Source organism: Rutidosis leptorrhynchoides, chromosome 4, assembly GCF_046630445.1.
Source record: "Rutidosis leptorrhynchoides isolate AG116_Rl617_1_P2 chromosome 4, CSIRO_AGI_Rlap_v1, whole genome shotgun sequence".
Classification (NCBI taxonomy): Eukaryota; Viridiplantae; Streptophyta; class Magnoliopsida; order Asterales; family Asteraceae; genus Rutidosis; species Rutidosis leptorrhynchoides.
Window position 1 is genome coordinate 623,065,943 of NC_092336.1, and position 24,612 is coordinate 623,090,554.

The 24,612-nt window shown below is 32.4% G+C and overlaps 1 long non-coding RNA gene and 1 pseudogene across 1 annotated transcript; both read left to right on the forward strand.

Moving 5' to 3' along the window:
* The first annotated feature begins 529 nt into the window (after positions 1-529).
* On the forward strand, positions 530-2,669 carry LOC139904244 (uncharacterized). The gene is made up of 3 exons (XR_011778711.1): positions 530-831; positions 1,172-2,062; positions 2,619-2,669. It is a non-coding gene; the product is annotated as an uncharacterized lncRNA (long non-coding RNA).
* Positions 2,670-13,160: 10,491 nt separating this feature from the next.
* LOC139843077 (uncharacterized) lies at positions 13,161-14,216 on the forward strand (annotated as a pseudogene).
* The last annotated feature ends 10,396 nt before the right edge of the window (positions 14,217-24,612 follow it).

The following is a 24,612-nucleotide window of genomic DNA, read 5'->3' on the forward strand; positions in this document are numbered from 1 at the left end:
TTTACCTGAAACAAAAGGTGGCACAATGCTATTACCATATATTTCAGCCTCATTCTGAGATTGAAGGCAGAAGAATCTGTGTAACTGGTGGAACCAATGGAGGATAAAAACACACAGGAAGTTAACAGATTGACAACCGCCATGGCTGGCATCATCACGGCTCTGGTAACTGCTCAAATTATTTCACAATCAATCACCATGTCACACAAAATTTCTACATTTCACCTAAAATCATCATGTCAACTGCTTATAATTTCAGTGTGGATCATGTGGAAATGATAGTAGGATCACATTATTACCCAACACTCGATCAGGCTTTGGAGGGAAAACTCAATGAAAAACCAAAGGTAAGAACATATCATAACTCTCATGTTATTCATGTGTATATATCATTTCTTGTGACGAAAATAAAGAAAATATAATGTGTCGAGTTCAAGATTCTTGATGAAGTGTTCCCGAGTTCAAGATTCTTGATGAAGATTCTGGTCATGTATACCTCGAATAGGGTTGTTTTTATCCAGTTTTTGATTGTTTTGTACTAGAAGTTAAAGTCAAGTGGCTACTGTTCATATTGCTTAATTTTTTCATTTCACCCAACTTTTACACAACTATTTTGCGTTGTTATATAATATACTCCGTATTTAGCTTTACCATCTTATAAAAAAGACTCAGGAGCACAAATTTTTATAGCACATATACCTTGAATGGAAGGTCACCAGTTCGAGATTCCTGTTGATGTGTTCCCAGCCTGCTGTCATGTTGAAATCAAGATTCTGGTCATGTATACCTCGAATAGCTGCAACAATAGGAACTTGGCTTCATGTATTTAAGGTACTCATTCTCTTTCTTTCATTCTCTTTCTTATTCGGTTAATTTGTATTTGTATGTGGCATTTTATTTCTTGAACCTGTTAAAGGAAAATGGAGAGTATGTAGATGTTTTTATTCAGTTTTTTATTGTTGTATGCTTATGGACCTAATCAATAAGAACTTGATGTGTGATTTGAGTATCCACGATGGACCTTTAAAAAAAAAAAAAAAAAAAAACTAGTAGTCTGTGATCGATGATGCATTAGCTAGAAAAACGTGCGGGCATTATACTTTGTCTCGGCTTCAAATATTACATTTCTGCCTACTTTTTGCTTCTGCTAATTTCTCTATCCTTCATTCAGATTAGCGAGCAAGGATCTTAGACATTTAATATCGGGCTCTTGGTAGGAACCTGATTGGGTGAATGCAAAGCGGACGAAGAATGCAACTCAAGTGCCACATAATATTGTATTCACCAAAAAATGCCATCATCCATGACTGTAGATTTGTAGCATGCTAGATTCCTGTCTCCCTGACTTTATTTTGTCAGTTTTTAAACTTTGTTCATTGACATAACAACAAAACTTATGAAATGTAGCAATAATCTTGATTTGCTTTGAAATGATTGGAAGATTTCGGTCATGAATTTCAACACACACACACACACATACACTATTTGTTGTACAGGTGTGGCACGTTTTGCTGCGTTTGATCATCGATTTGCTATAACTTGGTGGTCAAAAACATTCAGACTGGTAGGTTACTTGTGCTATAGCTTATTCAAATTTCTGTTTTCCTGAGTTCATCATACAAAGCTTTGACCAAGTTTCACGTGTTTATACCTCATCTGTCGCCCTGATGTTAGTTACATACACTATCTACTTTCTCATTGACAATGTAAAGAAATTCACTGAATTTGTTATTATAAGAGGCTTTTTATAGTTCTCATCAAATTTAGATTGATATTCACACCCCAGAAGTTTGGTGTGACAAGGATTGTTCCCGATCTTTACCCGGAAGTAAGAAGCCGAGGTAGTAGCCGGGGTAGTAAAGTTGTTCATTCGTTTACAGTTTCTTGATTCTCAGTACATAATACCATTTTTTCAGTTGTTTCAACTCTGCTGAAGTTTGTAAAGGTTGTTCAATCAAGCAAATGCCGATAATGCCAAGCAGTTAGAGTTGAATGAAAAGTTGAAACTATCTCCGTCTGATATCAATTAAGTCTGAACATATGTAACACTCTCTACTAAAAGGTATCAAATAACTGTTTTTTTCTTTTTTTGGCTGGGCTTTACTAGATTCAGTGATATGAAGACGATGTAAGTCGTTTCCAGGGTTTATGTTTGAGACCAGATCTTTATATCACTGAATCTAGTAAAGCCCAGCCAAAACGGGTTGGGTCACAATGGGTCATTCTATGGAACAGTTTGAAGTAGGGCAGGTGGGTTTGGTTGACATAGAACGCTTGTTTCCCAGATCTTTAGATCGAAGTTCGAATTTAATTGCGAAGTACATAAATTTCAAAAAGAAACTAATCATGCTTATAATATGATTGATTTCTTTGCATTGAAAGTGCATTTTGAGTAACTTATGACCCGTTCTTTTTGAAGCTAATGCTTACTTGTTGCCCATTCTACAAGTTAGAGATAAAACATAACCCTAGTGAAATTGTAAACCTACTTATAAATGAATGGTCCAACCACTAGTTGTGGAAGGTGTTTGAAACAATTTTGACCTCGAAAGTCAAACTGTGGTCATTTTTATTTGCTTTTCTTGCATTGATTAATTATTTGGTTTGCTACTTTGCAGAGTATGAGCAAATTTGGGCAGTCTGACCGCTAAGTTTATTTGTAGTGTGAAGGTAAGATGAGGTCATCTCTTTCTATTTAAGTGAGAATTATGAAGTTAAGAGGCACTTAATTAAAGAGCTGATGTACCACATTTTGCTTAATCTATGCAGCTTTTCTTACTTGGTGACTCTAGTCGTAGAAATATCATACCGAATTGTTGCATAACGAATATGAGCAAATTATTTGAGTTTATTCACTGATATGGTTGACTTAGACGCGTGTATGTATATTATCCGTCCATCTATATCTATTATGGAGTATATATAAAAAGCCATCATTTTTTTTACTGTAGTTGATTTAATTAATAATGTCAAGTGCAAGGTTTAAAAAAACGGAAACGTGCCTCAAGGCGTTTTCCCTCTGTGAGGCGAGGCGTAAGCCTCGAGGCGAACTGAGGCGTACGTTCGAGGCGGAGTTTACTTTTATTGACTTTTTAATAGTAATATATATATATATATATATATATATATATATATATATATATATATATATATATATATATATATATATATATATATATATATATATATATATATCTTTTAATAATAGGGGCTGTTATTGTCATTTTATTAAAGTTGAACTAGTGTATATTAAGTTTGTTCTTATTATTCAAATTTAATAAAAGTTTAGGGGCTGTAATTGATATTTGATAAAAGAAAAAAGAAATTAAAATATCTTAAATATATAAATGTTATAAAAGTTAAATTGGATGTTAATTTTATTATTATTATAGATATTGTGTAGTAGATTTTTTGAGTATAAATATGTGTGTTATGAGTTTATAAAACACACACTAAATATTCTCTCTTATTCTCTCATATTCTCTCTATATACTTATTAGTCTACAGTCAAGAACTAGGCCACTAAAGGTAGTTATAAGCCTACTGAATTATAACACGTTATCAGCACGAAGTGCTCCGTATAATCAAGGTTTATCTAAGCAAGCACACGTCACTAATCAAGGTAAGAAATTATCTAACTTTTATTAACTTCACTAACATTTATATTTATGTTATTTAAGTTATATATGGTCGGTTATACCCGCCTGAATTATATTTTCTGTAATCTAACTCTTATTAACTTCACTAACATTTATAATTATGTTAATAAGACCTCATGATTGTACGCAATACGTCATTTGACAACACGGTACTTTATGTACGCAACACGTCATTTGACAACACGGTACCATGGGTCGAGATTAATTCCGATCAATACGAATACGATGGGGTCTTTATATGTTATATAGCATTTATGATTACTTATGCAATTAATCATTATTTATTTCATGCATACTAATGTTTATTCTTAAATTTATAATCTTAAAAGTTAAAATAGAAAAAGTAGTTTGTATTTTTATTAAAAGTAAATCTTAAAAGTTAAAATAAGAAAAAGTAGTTTGTATTTTTATTAAAAGTAAATCTTAAAAGTTAAAATAAAAAAAGCACTTTGTATTTTTATTAAAAGTAAATCTTAAAAGTTAAAATAGAAAAAGTAGTTTGTATTTTTATTAAAAGTAAATCTTAAAAGTTAAAATAAGAAAAAGTAGTTTGTATTTTTATTAAAAGTAAATCTTAAAAGTTAAAATAAGAAAAATATATTATAATAATATATATTATAACTTAATATATATTATAATAATATTATTAATAATATAATATGAACCTATATTCTATCCTTCCCTTATGGTTTTATTATTTGTAATCATACCATTATTCCTTTGTTTGCTACTTATGAATCTAAACTAATTCTAATTTCATGTTGTTATTTGTCTATGAAAAAAAAATTGATTATGATTATGATTATGATTTATGTTGTTCATCTTTCTGAAAATAGAAAATGTCAAACTTATCAAAGCTTGAGTTTGATGCCTTAGACGTATCGGGAACAAACTACATATCATTGGTTATGGACGTAGAAATAAATCTTGGATCATTGGGTATTCTAGAAACTTTAAAAGAAAATAATACTTGTTCCGATCAAGATAAATTAAAATCAATTGCTTTTATTCGCAAACATATTGATACCACTTTAAAACATATGTTTCTCACTATCAAAGATCCACATGTTTTATGAGAAAGTATCAAGAGTAGATTCGATAATCAAAAGGAAATATTACTCCCAGCTGTGAGGGAAGAATGGAGAAATCTAAGGTTCCAAGATTTCAAAAAGGTAAGTGAATACAGCTCGGCCATGTTCAAGATCCGTTCAAAGCTTCAATTCTGTGGTCAAGAAATAAGTGATGCTGATATGATGGAGAAAACTTTCTCCACAATGCATTCTGCAAACATAACTGTGCAAGAAAATTTAAGATTGCAGAATTATAAAACTTTTTCCAAACTTCAAACTTATCTCTTAATTGCAGAAGTTAATAAAGAATTACTGATGAAAAATCAAGAATCTCGTCCTACCGGTGCTTCCTGAAGCTAATGCTATTAACAATAATAATAATAAAAGAAGAAATGCACATGGACGAGGGCGTGGACAAGGTCGTGGCCATATTGGCCAAAACCATCATCATGGAAATTACCATAACAATAGTAAAAATCATAACTATGTTCGAAATCACCCTTATGGTAATGGTCGTGGTGGTGGTCGTGGTCGTGGACAAAGAAATAATAATCCACAAAATTATAGAATTCAAACACCATACAATCCCACAAATCACAATGTTGAAGAAGGCTCTTCAAAGAATGTTGAAGATTCTTGTTACCGATGTGGTAAAATTGGCCACTGGTCTAAAAACTGTCGAACAAATCAGAATTCTGTTAATCGGTATCAAGAATCCCTAAAGGGAAAACGAAAAGAAGCAAATCTTGTGGATGACCTTGATACAAAAATCACTGAGCCAACTTGTGACTACTTTAATGAATAAATTTCTAATATATATATATATATATATATATATATATATATATATATATATATATATATATATATATATATATATATATATATATATATATATATATATATATATATATATATATATATCCTATTATATGTTCCCGTTAAATAAATGGTTGTAGATTTTCAATCTACACCATATCTAGTTTACTACATATTTCCTTATTATGTGCTATCGTTTGTAACATGTTTTGAATGTAATATATTGATGAATTATGTACTCATTATTTGTTTCTCATATTTTTTTTAAGTTCATGATGTATACTGCTGGAGTGAAAAATCAGTTAAATGGTGGGGATATTTGTATTGCAGACAGTGGTGCCACTCACACCATACTCAAATCTAAAAAATATTTCACAGACTTGAAAGCAACGGAAGGAACTATACATACTATATCAGGTCCTGTGGACTTAATAAAAGGAATGGGAAAGGCAAAATTCATGTTATCAAATGGTACGAATTTTCTGATAAATAATGCCTTATTTTCTCCCATGTCAAAGAGAAATTTGTTAAGTTTCTCTGACATATACCAAAATGGATATAATTATCAGTCAGTGACAACAGAAAATGAAAAATATTTAAGTATCACTGATAAGAATCGTGTAATTGAAAAACTACCAAGACTTCATTCTGGTTTACATTATACACATATAAATGTACCTGAAGTAAATGTGGTAGTTAAAGAAAAATCATGTGATCCTGTAATGATCAGTTTGTGGCATGAGAGATTAGACCACCCAGGATCAACAATGATGAAAAGAATAATACAAATACACATGGACATCTATTGGCGGATCAAAGGATCCCTCATGATGCACTTATCCCATGTACATCATGCTCACTTGGAAAGTTGATAATAAGACCATCACCTCTTAAGGTTGAAAAAGAATCACCAATGTTTCTTGACAGAATTCAAGGTGATATATGTGGACCAATTCATCCACCATGTGGACCATTTAGATATTTTATGGTTCTAATAGACGCATCTAGTAGATGGTCTCATGTTTGTCTATTATCAAGTCGAAATATGGCATTTGCAAAATTTCTTGCTCAAATTATTAAATTGAGAGCACATTTCTCTGATTATACTATTAAAAGGGTGAGACTAGATAATGCCGGTGAGTTTACGTCTCAAGCATTTAATAACTTTTGCATGTCTATTGGGATTATTGTTGAACATCATGTTGCTCATGTGCATACACAAAATGGTTTAGCTGAATCATTAATTAAACGATTGCAGCTAATAGCTAGACCATTGATAATGAGAACAAAACTCCCAGTATCTGTATGAGGTCATGCAATTTTGCATGCTGCAACATTAATTCGCATTATACCAAGCGCAAGTCATACATATTCTCCCTTGCAACTTGCTTTTGGCCATCAGCCAAATATTTCCCACCTTAGAACATTTGGTTGTGCGGTTTATGTCCCTATCGCACCACCACAACGCACTAAAATGGGTCCTCAAAGAAGGATGAGAATATATGTTGGATATGAAACATCTTCAATAATAAGATATATTGAACCCATGACGGGTGATGTTTTTACAGCACGTTTTGCTGATTGTCACTTTAATGAAACATTATTCTCTAGATTAGGGAGAGAAATAAAAAATAAAGAAAATGATGTTTCATGGTGTGAACCTCAATTAATGTATCTTGATCCTCGCACAAAAGAATGCGAGACTGAAGTTCAAAAAATAATGCATGTGCAAGAACTTGCTAATAAATTGCCTGATGCATTTACAGATACAAAAAGAGTGACTAAATCATATATACCAGCAGCAAATGCTCCAGCTCGAATTGAAATTTCAAAAACTGGCAATAATATCATTCTTGAGTCTTTGCCACGCCAGAAACGTGGGAGACCAATTGGTTCCAAAGATAAAAATCCTCGAAAAAGAAAATCAGCTGATAATGAGGTAAAAGAAGTGTTCAAGAAGAACTACAAATCAATACTCCTTCTGCAGAGGAGATTGATGATGTCAATACAGAATTTTCAATCAATTATGCACATTCAAAAATATTATGGAACCGAAATGAAATGAAAAATCTTGATGAGATATTTTCATATAATGTTGCATATGACATCATGAATGATGATGATGATCCAGAACCAAAATCTGTCATAGAATGTCAAAATAGACATGATTGGGATCATTGAAAAGGAGCAATACGAGCTGAATTTGAATCGCTCAATAAAAGAAAAGTTTTCGGATCTATCATTCTCACACCTAAAGATGTGAAACCTGTGGGATATAGATGGGTTTTTGTGCGAAAAAGAAATGAGAAAAATGAAGTTACAAGGTATAAAGCTAGACTTGTAGCTCAAGGTTTTTCTCAAAGACCAGGAATTAATTATGAGGAAACTTATTCTCCTGTTATGGATGCAATTACTTTTAGATACTTAATAAGCCTGGCAGTTTCTAAAAATTTAGAAATGCATCTCATGGATGTTGTGACTGCTTATCTTTATGGATCACTTGATAGTGATATATATATGAAGATACCTGAAGGATTTAAGGTATCAGAAGCAACCAATGCAAAACCCAAAGAAATGTACTCAATCAAGTTACAAAGGTCTTTATATGGGTTGAAACAATCGGGTCGCATGTGGTATAAACGATTAAGTGATTACTTGATAAGCAAAGGGTATACCAATAATCTTATTTGCCCATGTGTTTTCATTAAGAAAACAACATCCGGATATGTGATAATAGCTGTTTATGTTGATGATCTTAACATCATAGGAACAAATAAAGAGATCCATGAAGCCATTCAACTTCTAAAGAAAGAATTTGAAATGAAAGATCTCGGAAAAACCAAGTATTGCATTGGTTTACAAATTGAACATATGCCTAAGGGTTTACTTGTACATCAAACAACATATACTGAAAAGATTTTAAAACGTTTTAATATGGACAAGGCAAAACCATTAAGTACTCCTATGGTTGTTAGATCACTTAATGTTGACACTGATCCATTTCGTCCCTGTGAAGATCATGAAGATATCCTGGGACCAGAAGTACCATATCTTAGTGCAATTGGAGCTCTTATGTATCTTACAAATTGTACAAGACCTGACATTTCTTTTGCAGTTAATTTGTTGGCAAGGTTCAGCTCAGCTCCTACCAAAAGACACTGGAATGGGATCAAACACATATTTCGATACCTTCGAGGAACTACTGATTTAGGATTATTTTATTCTAACGAATCAAAACAAGATTTGGTTGGTTATGCAGATGCAGGTTATTTATCTGATCCACATAAAGCTAAATCTCAAAATGGATATGTATTCCTAAATGGAGGTACCGCAATATCATGGCGTTCTCAAAAACAAACACTTGTTGCAACATCATCAAATCATGCCGAAGTGATTGCATTACATGAAGCTACTCGGGAATGTTTTTGGTTGAGATCAATGACACCACTCATTACTGATTCTTGTGAACTAGAACGCGATAAAAGTCCAACAACTATCTATGAGGATAATGTAGCTTGCATAACACAGATGAAAGAAGGGTATATCAAAAGTGACCGAACAAAACACATACCTCCTAGATTCTTCTCATACACTCAAAATCTCATTAAGGACAACCAGATTGAAATGAGATATGTTCAGTCCAGCAAAAACTCTGCTGACCTTTTCACCAAAGCACTTCCAACTGCTATTTTCAGAACACACATTCATAATATTGGCATGAGGCATGTTCAGAAGATGTAACAATTCAGGCGTTGCCCACTTGAGGGGAGTCAACTCTATGCTGCACTCTTTTTCCCTTAGCTAAAGTTTTATCCCAATGGGTTTTCTTTAGCAAGGTTTTTAACAAGGCAGTACTAGTTATTCTCTAATAAAATTATCATCCAAGAGGGAGTGTTATAAAAGTTAAATTGGATGTTAATTTTATTATTATTATAGATATTGTATAGTAGATTTTTTGAGTATAAATATGTGTGTTATGAGTTTATAAAACACACACTAAATATTCTCTCATATTCTCTCTATATACTTATTAGTCTCAGTCAAGAACTAGGCCACTAAAGGTAGTTATAAGCCTACTGAATTATAACAATAAAGATATAATACTCCGTAGATAAAAACTAGACTAGATTTAGATCTGCTTCTTTTCTATCTTCCCTTCCTATAACTAAATGAAGAGCAAAAATTTCAATAAAGTAGAAAAGAACGTGTATTCTTGAATGGTGGTAACGAACGACAGTGACCATCGCCGCAATCTTCGCCGCCGTCATCACCACCTGCGCCACCACCACCGTCTAAATCTGACTCAGGTATGTTTCTTATTCCTTCTCTTTCAATGAAACATCAACGTTACCAGGTCTAAATCCTTCCTTCCTCCCTCATCTTCTTTTTCTTTTTCTGTTTTCCTTCATCTTTTCTCGTTTCCAGCAAGTTTTAAGTTTTCCGACGCCGTTGACCGCCGTTTGATTGTCGTTGACCGGCGGGTTGACCTAATAATTAGCGAGTTAGACACCGATCTTTCGTTTGAACATGAGGCGCACGCCTCTTCAAGCGAACCGCCTCATACCAAAATCGGACCGCATCTCCCATTTCAGGCGTACGTTTTAATTGGCCTTTGAGGCGTTCGTTCCTAAACGGAGATTTCGAAAATCGTACTGAGGCGCGCCTCAGTACGTACGCCTCGACCATTTTTTTAAACTATGGTCAAGTGTTAGTCTTCGTTGATTTTGGTAAAACTGTGTACGGAGTATTAATAAATTGTACTGTACAATTCAATAATGCAAATGTTTGGAGGAAAGAGTAATTTAGATGATGATATATCATTTCCCATAAAAGAGATGTAGTAATATTACTGTTCATTGTTGAACTAAACTATAACATCAAAATACAGCAAATTACTTATGGTGTTCACTTGACACACCAACACTTATTGTTTTTAACAACCCTCTTTAAATAATTTAATTTTCATCCAACGCACGAACTCATACACTAGTTTTATCCATCTTTCAATACCTGTTTACGGCGTATATATGAAAGACCGTCCTTTTACTATAGTTGATTTAATTAATGATACGTGTTAGTCTTTTCCCTGATTTTGATAGATTTTTCTTTTTAGTTCTTTATTATACCAAACAAAAAAGAGAAGTAAAATTACTTTTCTATCGTTGAACAAAAATACGTCAAGAACGTGATCAATCAACACCAAAATCTAATACTCAACCTAGGGAGTAGATTCACGAATCAAATATTCATTTGTTACAATTACAAAGCGTATAAACTCTCACACTATTACACACTAAATTTTGTTCATAAACTCGTGAACAGTCAATGAAACTGAAAAGAACTGTAAGACCATTCCCAACGCAAGTTCGTCCAGCACCCGCTCAAGTCTCCCTCTCGAGGGTAACGATAGGTGTCCCTCTGCCCAGATCGCCTTCTCCAAGACCGTGCTTGATTGTTCCTTGTTTAAGCAGATTTCTGGACGAGGCAAAATGGACCGTTAATCGAATAAAGCCGTTGCAAACGGTTAGTTTCCGTTTTTTATTTCTCCTATATATACGTACATTACAGTTTTATTTTCATACCATTCCACAACTTCTATTTATACACAATACATGCATCTTCTATTTTCACTATAAAATTACAACTTATAAACACAAAATGGGACAAAAAAAACAAAGCAAATCTAAATCCAAAACAATCTCACAAATTCAAATTAGCCAAGCTAATAATATGTTTAACCATTTGATGGAAACACACCAATATTTCTCACCAACCGGGTCCTCTTCCAACCCAAACGCGCTAGACTTCGGTTTTTCGGCATATGCAAATCACGCATCCTACATCTCTTTGTTGAACCAAACACAACAATAACTTCCATTCGTCCCGACTCACAACTGTCAAAATCCTTATATTCCAACTTTACACGATGACGATGATGATGATGACGATGACGCGGTTCAAGAAACGCAACTGGAGCCCGAGCTCGAGGTTGAACCCGATCGCCCAACCCGATCGCAAAGGCAAGAAAGTGAAATGTCTGAAACAAGCGTGGACAGACGAAGAAAGAAAAATTTTAGCCCAGTGTTTTATGGGTGTTTCTGAAAATTCACTCACCGGGACCTCACAAACCTCGAACTCATTTTAGGGGGATGTACGTGCGATGTACAAATCTATTGCTCTGATTCCACGACGAGACGATCAAATTAGCGGGAAATGGAGCAAACTACGTGATGTCAAAATATTTATCGCAATCCTCTCAAAGCTAAGACAACATTGGCAAAGCGGTGCTCGAGGGAAAGATCTTATGAGAAACGCCCGCAAACAATTCAAGATACAAAGGAAAAGAAATTTTCCGCACAAGGATGCGTGGAACGTACAAGATTGTGCGAAGTTTTTATCATTTGAATGTAATATGTCTCACAAAAGAAAAGTTCAACCCGATAACCTCTTCCCAAACACGCAACAGGATCCAAAAAATAAAGGCGAAAATCAACCGAGTCCAACTTTGTACGAGAATTTATTTAGGGATGAAGTGACGAGGCGTCCACCTAGTCCATAAGACCTATCCTAACGCAGCGTCAAATTGCTACATTAGGTGACCTGGCCAGCGGAAGGTAAGGAACAATAATGGGGCTTTAGTCACGATCGCTCGTCACTATTTCAACGGAAATGAATTGACGCGTGAGATGTTGAGGAGCCGATCATCACTTTTTTATTATTATTTTATTTTTTTCCACTCAATTTTTAATTAGATTTTACCACGTCACTTTTCAAACATTTGACACAAAAACTTGACATTTTGAGTTAACGGATGTCAAATACAGTCACAGTTAAAACTACTTTTTTACCAAAAAGTGCACCATTTGTGTTTGACGTCATAGATACGGTTAAAAATGGTGTGAATGAAGTATAACCGGGATAAAATTTACTCAATAAAAACACATAAACCAACAATCGTCTTTTTTATGGCACGTTGCAGTCAATTTTTTGCTTCTAATTACTTTTATTAATTAAAATAAATTATTAAAATCAAATTACAGGATGCTGGCAGCTGTCTCGAAAGATGCCACGTAGTGTCCAACAATCGTCAATTGACGGCTCTTTATTCCACTAAGCTCCTATCTCTTTCACCTGTACAGAAAGCTCATCCAGATCCAGTTCGTATAGTCTAGTTCCTTTCGCGACATAATTGGGTACGGGGTACCGTATATATGTTCTTCAATAAAAATAATCACAGGTTCTATTTAGTTTATCTTTTACTTTTTTATAAAACCCTTCTATCGGCAATGATCATCGACAAAACTAGGTAAACGTGTTAGGTGATTTAAATTTAAATGTAACAGATTAGACCATATAATAAGATAATCAAGTTTAAATATTTGATACGTTTATTTAATGACATCTGCATAATCATAATTACTTACAAAGCTCAAGAGGCTTTCACGTAAATCAGTCATGTGGAATCTTAAAGGGTTTACTCAAATTATTAATTTCATTTACTTTTGGTAGTTGTAGTAATATCACAAGTGTTCTATAAATACTTGCAATGTGATCTGTCTTATTTCATAATTTCTTAAAGTTCAAGTATCCTTAAGTGAAAAGTATATCAACAATGGGTGGCGGAAAAGGTGGCAGCGGCGGTGGCAAAGGTGGTGGCGGCGGCGGTGGTAAAGGTGGTGGAGGCGGCGGTGGCAAAGGTGGTGGTGGCAGCAGCGGCGGGGGCTGCAAGGGTAGTAGCAGTGGTGGCGGTGGCTAAGGTGGTGCTGGTTGTGGGGGTAAAGGTGGCGGATCGGGCTCCGCTAAAGGTGGTTCAGGTGGTGGAAGATCAGATTACATGAAGGCTCCAGGTGGTGGGGGGTCATATATTTCGAGGGCCGGATTCGAGAGCAACCCGAAAGGGTACTTTGATGGGCTTCATGGTGGTTCGTAGAATGTAATCAAATAAACAATTGATGGGCTTCATGGTGGTTCGTAGAATGTAATCAAATAAACAAACTTATGAACTGCTCTTGTAATATATGTAAAACTGTGACATAGTTTTCAAGTTGTCATTTGCACATTGTATTATACGGAGTAAATAAATAAACTTATGAGTTACGAGATTTCCAAATTTGTTTCTCAAATAGTGGTATGATTTGTTGTTATGAAACATTTATTTATATAATTCAAATACGGATAAGAATTATTGCTCCCGGAAAAATTCATAAGAAATTTAAAAAGTAGGATTTTTTTAACCGTAACGGTAAATGAATGACACTAAATTGAGTTCGAACAACGAGATCTTTGAACAAAAAATTACAGTTTGTTCGAACTTGGGTTTGAACATAAATAAGCTCAAACCTATTGAATTTTGTTTGAAGTCAGTAAAACGAGTCGTAAAACTAACAATAAGAACACAGGGTGTCCGCGCCGTCCCTCCCCACCGTCGATCGAAAATCGACGCCGAACCGCCGTCCTCCGACACCGTACCACCGTCGGTCCTTTCGTCCATTTCCAACGTCGCGCTGTCGACGCTGTAAAAATTGGACCGTTGCCTTTTTTCGTTTTTTTTTCCCGATGTTTTATTATTTTTGAGGTTTTTTTTTTCTTTTCGGTTTTGTTTGCAGGTATTAAAGATGAAGAAGAAAGAAGCTGTAAAAATGAGGCGCATGTGGAGTGGGTGGAGTGATGAACTAGGGTTCAATAATTTTGGGCCTAAAAATATCTATTTATGGGCTGAACTCTTTTAATTGTATTATTGTAATATTCTGTTTGTTTTTTTTTTAATTTAATAATGTTATCTAAGAAAATTTTATAATAAAAGGTATTAGAAAATAAAAAGAAAATAAAAATGGACACTGAAATAGACACTGTGGACACCTCCACCCATATCACTGTCAGTCAATTTCGACTTCCATTTTCGACACTGAAAATGGACACCGAAATGGACTACGGACACCTTGTGCTTTCGCACTAAAATTGAGTCGAACAGATGGTGTACTTTGACAATTTTAGAAGAAAAAAAAGTGTATCTTGATTAATTTCCCATTACAGAAACATAAAATTATGAGTATTTGTTGGGGACTAGACACTAGTAGGGATGACAATGACCACCCGATCCGGTGGATATCCACCCGATCCACCCGCTTCGTGATGGATATGGATGACCCTAAATAGATATGGATATGGATATGGATGAACCTAAATGGATATGGATATGGATATGGACATGGATGAAAAGTTTCATCCATGGATATATCCATTACCACCCGAAATACATATACAAATACATAAATATAGTTAATTACCACCCGAAATACGTATACAAATACATAAATATAGATATATGCTTACATATTTACTATTACAAGTTCTTTACCATTAGATTTACATTTTGCTTTCAACCCTATAATGAAATAGCTATTATATATGAAAGGACCCGTTCATATACATTATAAACGATTCACAATAGTTGATTACATCGCGAGGTATTTGACCTCTATATAATACATTTTACAAACATTGCATTCGTTTTTAAAAGACAAACTTTCTTTACATCGAAAATTGACAGGCATGCATACCATTTCATAATATCCACTATCCAACTATAAATTGACTTAATAATAATCTTTGATGAACTCAATGACTCGAATGCAACGTTCTTCGAAATATGCCATGAAAGACTCCAAGTAATATCTTTAAAATGAGCAAATGCACAGCGGAAGATTTCTTTAATACCTGAGAATAAACATGCTTTAAAGTGTCAACCAAAAGGTTGGTGAGTTCATTAGTTTATCATAATCGATCATTTTCATCATTTTAATAGACCACAAGAATTTCATTTTCATTTCACATAAATATACGTCCCATGCATAGAGACAAAAATCATTCATATGGTGAACACCTGGTAACCGACATTAACAAGATGCATATAAGAATATCCCCTATCATTCCGGGAAATCCTTCGGACATGATAAAAACGAATTCGAAGTACTAAAGCATCCGGTACTTTGGATGGGGTTCGTTAGGCCCAATAGATCTATCTTTAGGATTCGCGTCAATTAGTAGATCGGTTTACTAATTCTTAGGTTACCAAGCAAAAGGGGCATATTCGGCTTCGATCATTCACCCATATAATGTAGTTTCGATTACTTGTGTCTATTTCGTAAAACATTTATAAAAATTTCGCATGTATTCTCAGCCCAAAAATATAAAGGGTAAAAAGGCAAATGAAACTCGCGTATTGTATTTCGTATTAAAAATACATATAATGTCATTGAACAAGTGCAAGGTTGGCCTTGGATTCACGAACCTAAATTAAGTGTGTGTGTATATATATATATATATATATATATATATATATATATATATATATATATAATTTAAGTCAGGTCATAGTGTACCACAATCCTAATGCTCGAGACTGATATGCAAAAGTCAACAAAAATCAATTTGACTCAAAAATGATTTCCAAAATTTATACATGATTATTATATAGTTTAAATATCGTCATTTTATATTTTTAAATATTTTCAAGAGATTTTATTAGAGTAAATAATATAATTCATTTGTTAATAAATAAAATTTTATATAGAAATATACCTTTATATATCTTAAGTAATAAAATTTATAAAGTTCATTTAATATCATAAAATATTATGATAGGTTTTATTAAGGTAATTATATTATTTTTATTACATATTTATTTGATATAATAACATTGATAATAATAATAAGTAAAAGTTGTATTATTTTGTAATAATAATTATTATTATCTTATTAATAAAAATATTATTTTTTATATTTACTAAAAATGATATTATGATAAAACGATAATTCAAATCCATAATAATAATAAAATTTTTGATTAACAATGATATTCCTTTTAAAAATAATAAATTTTGTAAAAAAGATATTTTTGATATTAATAATACTTTTAATAATAATAGTGATAAAAATAATGAAAAACGATAATTTTATCTAAATCAATGTCTTACAATATTTTAAATTTCATCATGATACCCATACTCATTATTTCGTAATCGATTTGTTAGTAGCTTTTAAATCGTCTTTTATATCGCGTTCATTTTAATGATAATAATAGTAATCATAATAATTAAGTGTTACTAATATTAGTTTTAATCATAATAATACCAAAAATAATAAATATTATGATAAGGATAATACTAATAACTATTTTAATGATAATAATAATAATAATACTAATTATAATTTTAACGATAATAACGATAGTAATAATAATAAAATAACAATTTTTAATGATAATACTTTTTATTGATAACAATAATAATAATAATAATAATAATAATAATAATAATAATAATAATAATAATAATAATAATAATAATAATAATAATAATAATTTGATAAAAACTAGAACGACGATAATAATAATCATGTTTACAAAAATTCAATTGACTGTAACTTCTAATCCGTTCATCGAAACCATTCGACATCTAAATGAAAAGTTCTTAATTTTTCGCTAGCTTTCCAACAACATGCATATCTTATACCTTATCTCAACCGCCTAGGTAACTAATTTAAGATTCAACATAACTTATCTAAGGGCAATAACAAAAGTACAAGCATGCATAATCCTATATACTCGAGCACTAGTCATGGATACACTATTAATATGTAAAAATTAAATTATGAGTGCTTACGTATCAATATTGAGATTCAATATTGCAGGAAAAGTACGTAGACGCAACGGAGACGATAAACACTAGATTGACCTTACGAGCATACCCATTTATATTACAATAAAACACGTATATATAATAAAATAAACTTACAATTTCATATTTAATTTTTCATAATCTATGTTTTATAGTAAATTTAACAAATTTTGTTATATTCTTCGACAAAGATTACATATTCTTATGAATATATTTTAATTATGCCATTTATATTTATTTTTGATATACTACGTTTTTATTTTAATCGCATATTAGAAAATACTATAACATTTTATTAATATTCATTGTATATCCATTAACCCGCTTAATCCATTGGATATGGATATGGATGGATGACCTGAAACTAAATGGATATGGATATGGATATGGATGAACAAAAACTAAATGGATATGGATATGGATACGGCATCACCCGATCCATATCCGATCCATTGCCATCCCTAGACACTAGTAATCGTTTGTGCACCGGAATTTAAAACAGATAAGACCCACTTAAGGTATTTAATACACGGGCCCATGTATAGCTTTTGGGAGGTGATACTCACACACTATTTTTGATCCATACACACTTTTTACCATAAAACTTTCAATTATATCCTTATATTTATCTAGGGAATTGAACAACTATTATTGTAAGTAAGGATATATTAGTAAATTAAGTGTGTATGGATCAAAAATAGGTGTGTGAGTATTACCTCCCATGTGATGACCCGGGAATTTTCGACCAAATTTAAACTTAATCTTTAAATAGTTTTGACACAATGAGCAAAGTCTGTAATGTTAATGTTTTCAAAAACTTTGAATTGTGTTAATGTAATCAATTACCCTTCGACTATCCCCGACGATTCACGAACAACTATATAAATAGATGCATATAGATATTATTGAAATAATATATGATTAAAGTGTTAGAATTAAATATGTAAAATAATATGGGATGTAATGGAAACTATATTTATAAATATATAGATATATATAATTATGTATATAAATATTACTTGTAAATATATAAGGTTATATTAAATTATTTGTTTAAAAATATATAATATATTTGTTTTAGTAATTAAACTTTCTATTTTAAAACTAATCTTAAATAGAAAGAGAGTATATTAAAAATAAATGATTTCGAGCTTAATTAGTAAACGTCAGTAACACTCGGTTGATGTTTTGTTAGTTTTAATATAGATATTACATGTTCATGAAGGACTAAAATAAAAAGTTGAACTGTAAATCGATTACGAAGATATTAGATTTGTTAAAAATATTTTTACCTTTTTAAGTTTAAATATTAGTACTCCGTGCATATAAATTGGAACAGAAAATAAATAATTATCAAATCTTTTTTAACAGGTTTCAAACAGTTAATGAGTGAAATAATTAAATATATTTAATCTAAAAATTTGAGATTTTTAGGAACACTTTTATACGCTAACTGTTTAGCAAAGGACACACTCCGTGAAAAACTGTCGGCGCATCAATCCAATTTTGATGGCTGCTTAACTGTTAGTTTTTGTTTCATTTCAATTCACTGATTGTAAAGTTATTAATATATTATTGTTATTAATTATTATTATTAGTTATTAGTGTTAAAGTCATAGATATATTTATATAAGACATATACTGCATATGCTTAGGAGAAAACAAATACAGTTACTTCTTTTGTTTATTCACCCAAACCCACCACCGTTACCAACATCTTCAATTATCATCCACTATTACTTCGATTTTTTTTTATTTCTCCTATGAACCGATAATCGTCTCTGGTTTTCTACTCGATGAAACCACCACAAGGACACCTTTGTCTTCCTCTTAAACCCATAATCATCAAACCCACCTTTAAACCACCGATCATTAATCACCTCCACGACCACCTATTATACTTGCTGTTTTCTGATTATAACCGAACATCACCATAACCCATCACCACCACCTTCGAAATTACTATCACACAACCACCTAAACCATCACTTAAACCTACACTTTATTGCTACAACTGCTATGCATCTTTCCCTTCAACTATTACGGTTGTGGTAACCTCCACCCCCTCGACCAATCTTCGAAGACCAATAACAAACACCATCACCTGCTACAATTGAACCTCATTTATGCTGCTACGAGTGCTGTTTCGGTCTACGCTACAAAATTTTCAAAGACCTACACCACAATAAATAACCATCGTCGAAAACCCATTTAAACTGACATCCCTTTTATTCTGATCGAACCACAGCGGTAGTCGCTGTTTTCGTTTCTGTGTTCTGCTATAAACCATGACCATGAACCGCCACCTTCAACAAAACCACCTCTCTCTCTACTCTCTCACTATTTTTCTCCTTCTACTCTGGCCGTAAACCATCGGTATTTCTGTTTTCTATTTTATCTCGACAACCATTCAAGTTATTCACAACAAACCAAAACCCATTTGATATATACAATTGCTATATTCGATTGATACATGCTGCAACTGTTTATGATCACCATCAACACCACCACTGTATGGACACCATCGAATTTAGTGGAACTGCTACTGTACGGGTGTTTATTTTTTCCTGTCTCAAACTATTCGACTGCTGCCACAACAGCAATATGTATCCTTTTGTGTTTAAAAGAAAGTGGCGATTAAATAAGGAGAATACTAGGATGATGATAAACGTATGATGATGAACGTATGATGATGAACGATAATGAATGATGATGATGATTAGTGGGGATCGAGCTGTATATGCCCCTTTTTGAAACCCCACGCGTTTTTTTTATTAGGTATAAAGAAGATATTTTTTTATATATTATCTATATCTTATTATTATTATGATATTTATTATAAATATAATTAAGTCTCATAATCATTCAGAAAAACAGACTTAGAGTGATGGCTGGGTGTTTGTGCGACTGAGTGGGAGGTCTCGGGTTCGAGTCACGGCTTGAGCAGTTTACTATTTTTTTTGCGCATTTAAAGGTAGTTCATTTTTTTTTTACTTATTATTATTATTATTATGGTTATTGTTGTTATTATTATTATTATTATTATTATTATTATTATTATTATTATTATTATTATTATTATTATTATTATTATTATTATTATTATTATTATTATTGTTGTTGTTGTTGGTTTGTTATTGATATTGTTTTTATTATTATTGTTATTGTTATTGTTAGGATTGTTATTATTAGTGTTACAATTATTATTAATATCACAAGAATAAGTATTATAAATATTAATATTATTATTATTATCCTTAGGTATTTCTACAATTATTAATTTTATAAAACAAAAGATATATATGTAAATATATTATTACATAAAATATACTAATATTACATAAAATTATGTTTCAACTAATATTATTGATATAACATTAATTAAATATCAAATAAGTATCATAATATATTATAAGAATAATTAATACATAACAAATATATAAACTTAATTGATTTATACTATAATGTGTTAATACTTGATATAGGTTCGTGAATCCGAGGCCAACCCTGCATTGTTCAATGTCGTCATATGTATTTTTACTACAAAATACAGTATTGTGAGTTTATTTGATTCCCTTTTACTCTTTACATTTTTGGGACTGAGAATACATGCGCTGTTTTTATAACTGTTTTACGAAATAGACACGAGTAAATCAAAACTACATTATATGGTTGAATTATCGAAATCGAATATGCCCCTTTTTATCAAGTCTGGTAATCTAAGAATTAGGGAACAGACACCCTAATTGACGCGAACTCTAAAGATAGATCTATCGGGCCCAACAAGCCCCATCCAAAGTACCGGATGCTTTAGTACTTCGAAATTTTATATCATGTCCGAAGGAGGATCCCGGAATGATGGGGATATTCTTATATGCATATTGTGAATGTCGGTTACCAGGTGTTCAATCCATATGAATGATATTTTTGTCTCTATGCATGGGACGTATGTTTATGAGAAATGGAAATATGAAATCTTGTGGTCTATTAAAATGATGGAAATGATTATTTATGTAAACTAATGAACTCACCAACCTTTTGGTTGACACTTTAAAGCATGTTTATTCTCAGGTATGAAAGAAGTCTTCCGCTGTGCAATTGCTTGTTTTAAAGATATTACTTGGAATCATTCATGACATATTTCAAAAGACGTTGCATTCGAGTCATTGAGTTCATCAAGATAATTATTAAGTCAATTATAGTTGGATGTATTATGAAATGGTATACATGTCGTCAACTTTCAATGAAATGAAAGTTTGTCTTTTAAAAACGAATGCAATGTTTGTAAAAATGTATCATATAGAGGTCAAGTACCTCGCGATGTAATCAACTATTGTGATTCGTTTGTAATCGATGTGGACTTCGTCCGGATGGATTAGGACGGGTCATTTGAGTTGGTATTAGAGCGGTGGTCTTAGCGAACCATGTCTGCATTAGTGTGTCTAACTGATAAGTCGTTAGGATGCATTAGTGAGTCTGGACTTCGACCGTGTCTGCATGTCAAAAGTTTTACTTATCATTTTGTGTCAAAAATTACCTGCTTATTATTCTTAGAGAATCACTTGCTTATCATTCTTAGTCTAGACACGTTTTACTGCATTGACTACATGAATAGTGTATAGACAAAATTCATATCTTAGCGTATCTGCTACTTCATATCTTAGCGTATCTGTTACTGTAACTTTGCCTGAAAACTTCCGTAGATTCCTCCGTAACTTATGGGATTTTAGTATTATATATGCATATGTAAATTATGTATTGCAGGGTACTAATCTACATCCTATAATCTATTTCTTATCGAAAATCCTTCATCTGGTCGTACGAGATGAATCCTGCAACCAGTTCGAGTCCCTCAGATTCCGATAGTTATTCCGACAGCTATTCCGACATAGATGTTCACCTAAGCTCCGAAAACAGCGTCATCGGTATGAATCAACCAATCAACCATTATCACTTCATCTGATGGGTTCGTAGTTGACTTAATTAATGGAAACGCGCAGAAGGCAATCCCTTCCATCAACCGAATTCACCTCTTGACAATGAACCTGAAGCGTTTACCGGCGAACCTGTTCGAGACACCATTTTCAGTCTCATTTCCAGGGTAACTCGACAAGATCATATTCTATCCACAAATCTGAACCTTATTCATCCGCTCGTTCCGACCGACAATCATCCTGGAGTAATAAGTCAACGAACTTCGCGCTCGAATAATCAATTCGGAGAATATGGTGCAAAATGTACCAGCTTCAGCAACATCACCGGCACCAACAGTACAATCAATAACAGCACCAGTACCATCAACAATCCATGCTCCAATATTATCATCTGTACTTTGAGTATGATCTTCGTTCGACATGTCGAATATGTAATCTCTAAAGTTTTAAAGATTATTTATTCTAGTTCCAACCGAAAAGCAAATGAGTTTAATATTATATTAACTCATTAAATCCATGAATACATCTGAAGAAAATATATATGTATATATATTTTCATAAAGATTGTAATTAAAAATTCTCTTGTACAAACTGTTAATGGTGAAAATATTTTAACGGGTAGGTAATACCCGAGGAATATCTAAATTTCACATTAATAAGTTACATTGTACGTTCTTCGAAGCTGTTTCAACAGTCATTTACTATCCTACTTACAACCACAGAAGTACGAATCCGTTCATCACATAATAACCATTTTCACTCAATTTCATATTTGGATTTTGACCTATCAGAATCCAACAAGTGGCATAATGAAGAAATAATGGACACAATAAAAATTGATTAGAAACAGATTAATTAACAATATGAAATTCTATTAAGAATCCACGCTAACAAAATCCTAGCTAACTGTTCCTAGCTAACTGTTAATTCCGTATTACCATTTAATTATCGTAATTTATTTATCGCAGTTTATTTATCGCAATTTACATTCTCGCAATTTTATGTATCGTCATTTAATTTCTGTTATTTACTTTACGCACTTTATTTATCGTCATTTAATTTCTGTTATTTATTTTACGCACTTTAAATATTGGGACACGTATACAAGGTTTTGACATATCATATCGACGCATCTATATATATTATTTGAAATCACCATAGACACTCTATATGCAGTAATGATCGAGTTCTCTATACAGGGTTGAGGTTGATTCTCAAATAATATATATACTTTGAGTTGTGATCGAGTCTGAGACATGTACACGGGTCACGATATTTAGTAATTAATTCGAATATTATATATTAAACTATATATAAATTATTAGACTGTTAACTGTGGACTATCGACTGTGGACTAATAACATTGGACAATTAAAATGAATTAAAAATATTGATTATAATATATAAAACTAAACAATTCTTCAAGTTTGCCACTTGATTTCATCTTAAACCTCATTTGTATCTCGACAATCACATTCCGCATACAAACCTTTCATGATTCTTGAAAACACCTCAATCGAGAGGATGAACCAACGACACTTCATCTACAGAAGGAAAGATTTATGCATATAGTTATACACCTGAAAACATTCGGAACCTGAGTAAACATATAACACGTATTTGTGCTAGCTCCTTTGACATTGTTATTATCCAAAATAACTTTGTAATCCCTTTCCAAAGTAGCCAATTTTGTCACAGCTCCAGCAGGTCAACTTCGACTTTTCATTCGAAGTAGCCTTGCTATAAATCCTGATATATACGATTACCCTTTTGATATCGGAGAATTCTTTTATATTCCACCATATTACCAGCAGACGTACCAACAACCTCGTTGTTTCTTGGTTTAAATCGCTCTAACAAATCATTATATTTATTCCCTATCATATACTCATCCGCATCTGGTAACGAGAACTGCCATACCAATTACCGGGAATCAGCAATCAGTACTTTGAAAACTCACAGCATATCTACTTCAACAGTTATATGTATGACATTTATCTCTTAGAATTATGACCTTCCATTCTGAAATTCTGAAAAGCACTCAGTCACAAATCAATACTCTGAATGTTGAAAAAGCTGAATGAAGCAGCAGAAACCATAGACAACCGTAAACGACCTTAATCATCGAAAGTTTGATGATAAATAATAGTATGTTGGAAAAGCTCAGAAAAGTTGGAACTGGAAAACGGATTGAACTAACCACAAAGGAGACCAAGGACAAATACAAGAACCATACCATATATTCAAAGAATCCAGGTAATTCTGGACCCGATGAAACCTTCAACGAATATCTTGCTCAGTACTCATGTTAAAATCTTGCGGAAAATCTTCCTCATCAACCATCGAACTTAGAAATTCCAAAAAAAAAAAAAAAAAAAAAATATCATCATCAATATCTTCGATATTTCTGAGGATATTTTCATAAATATTCTCGTTCGAAATTATATACCTC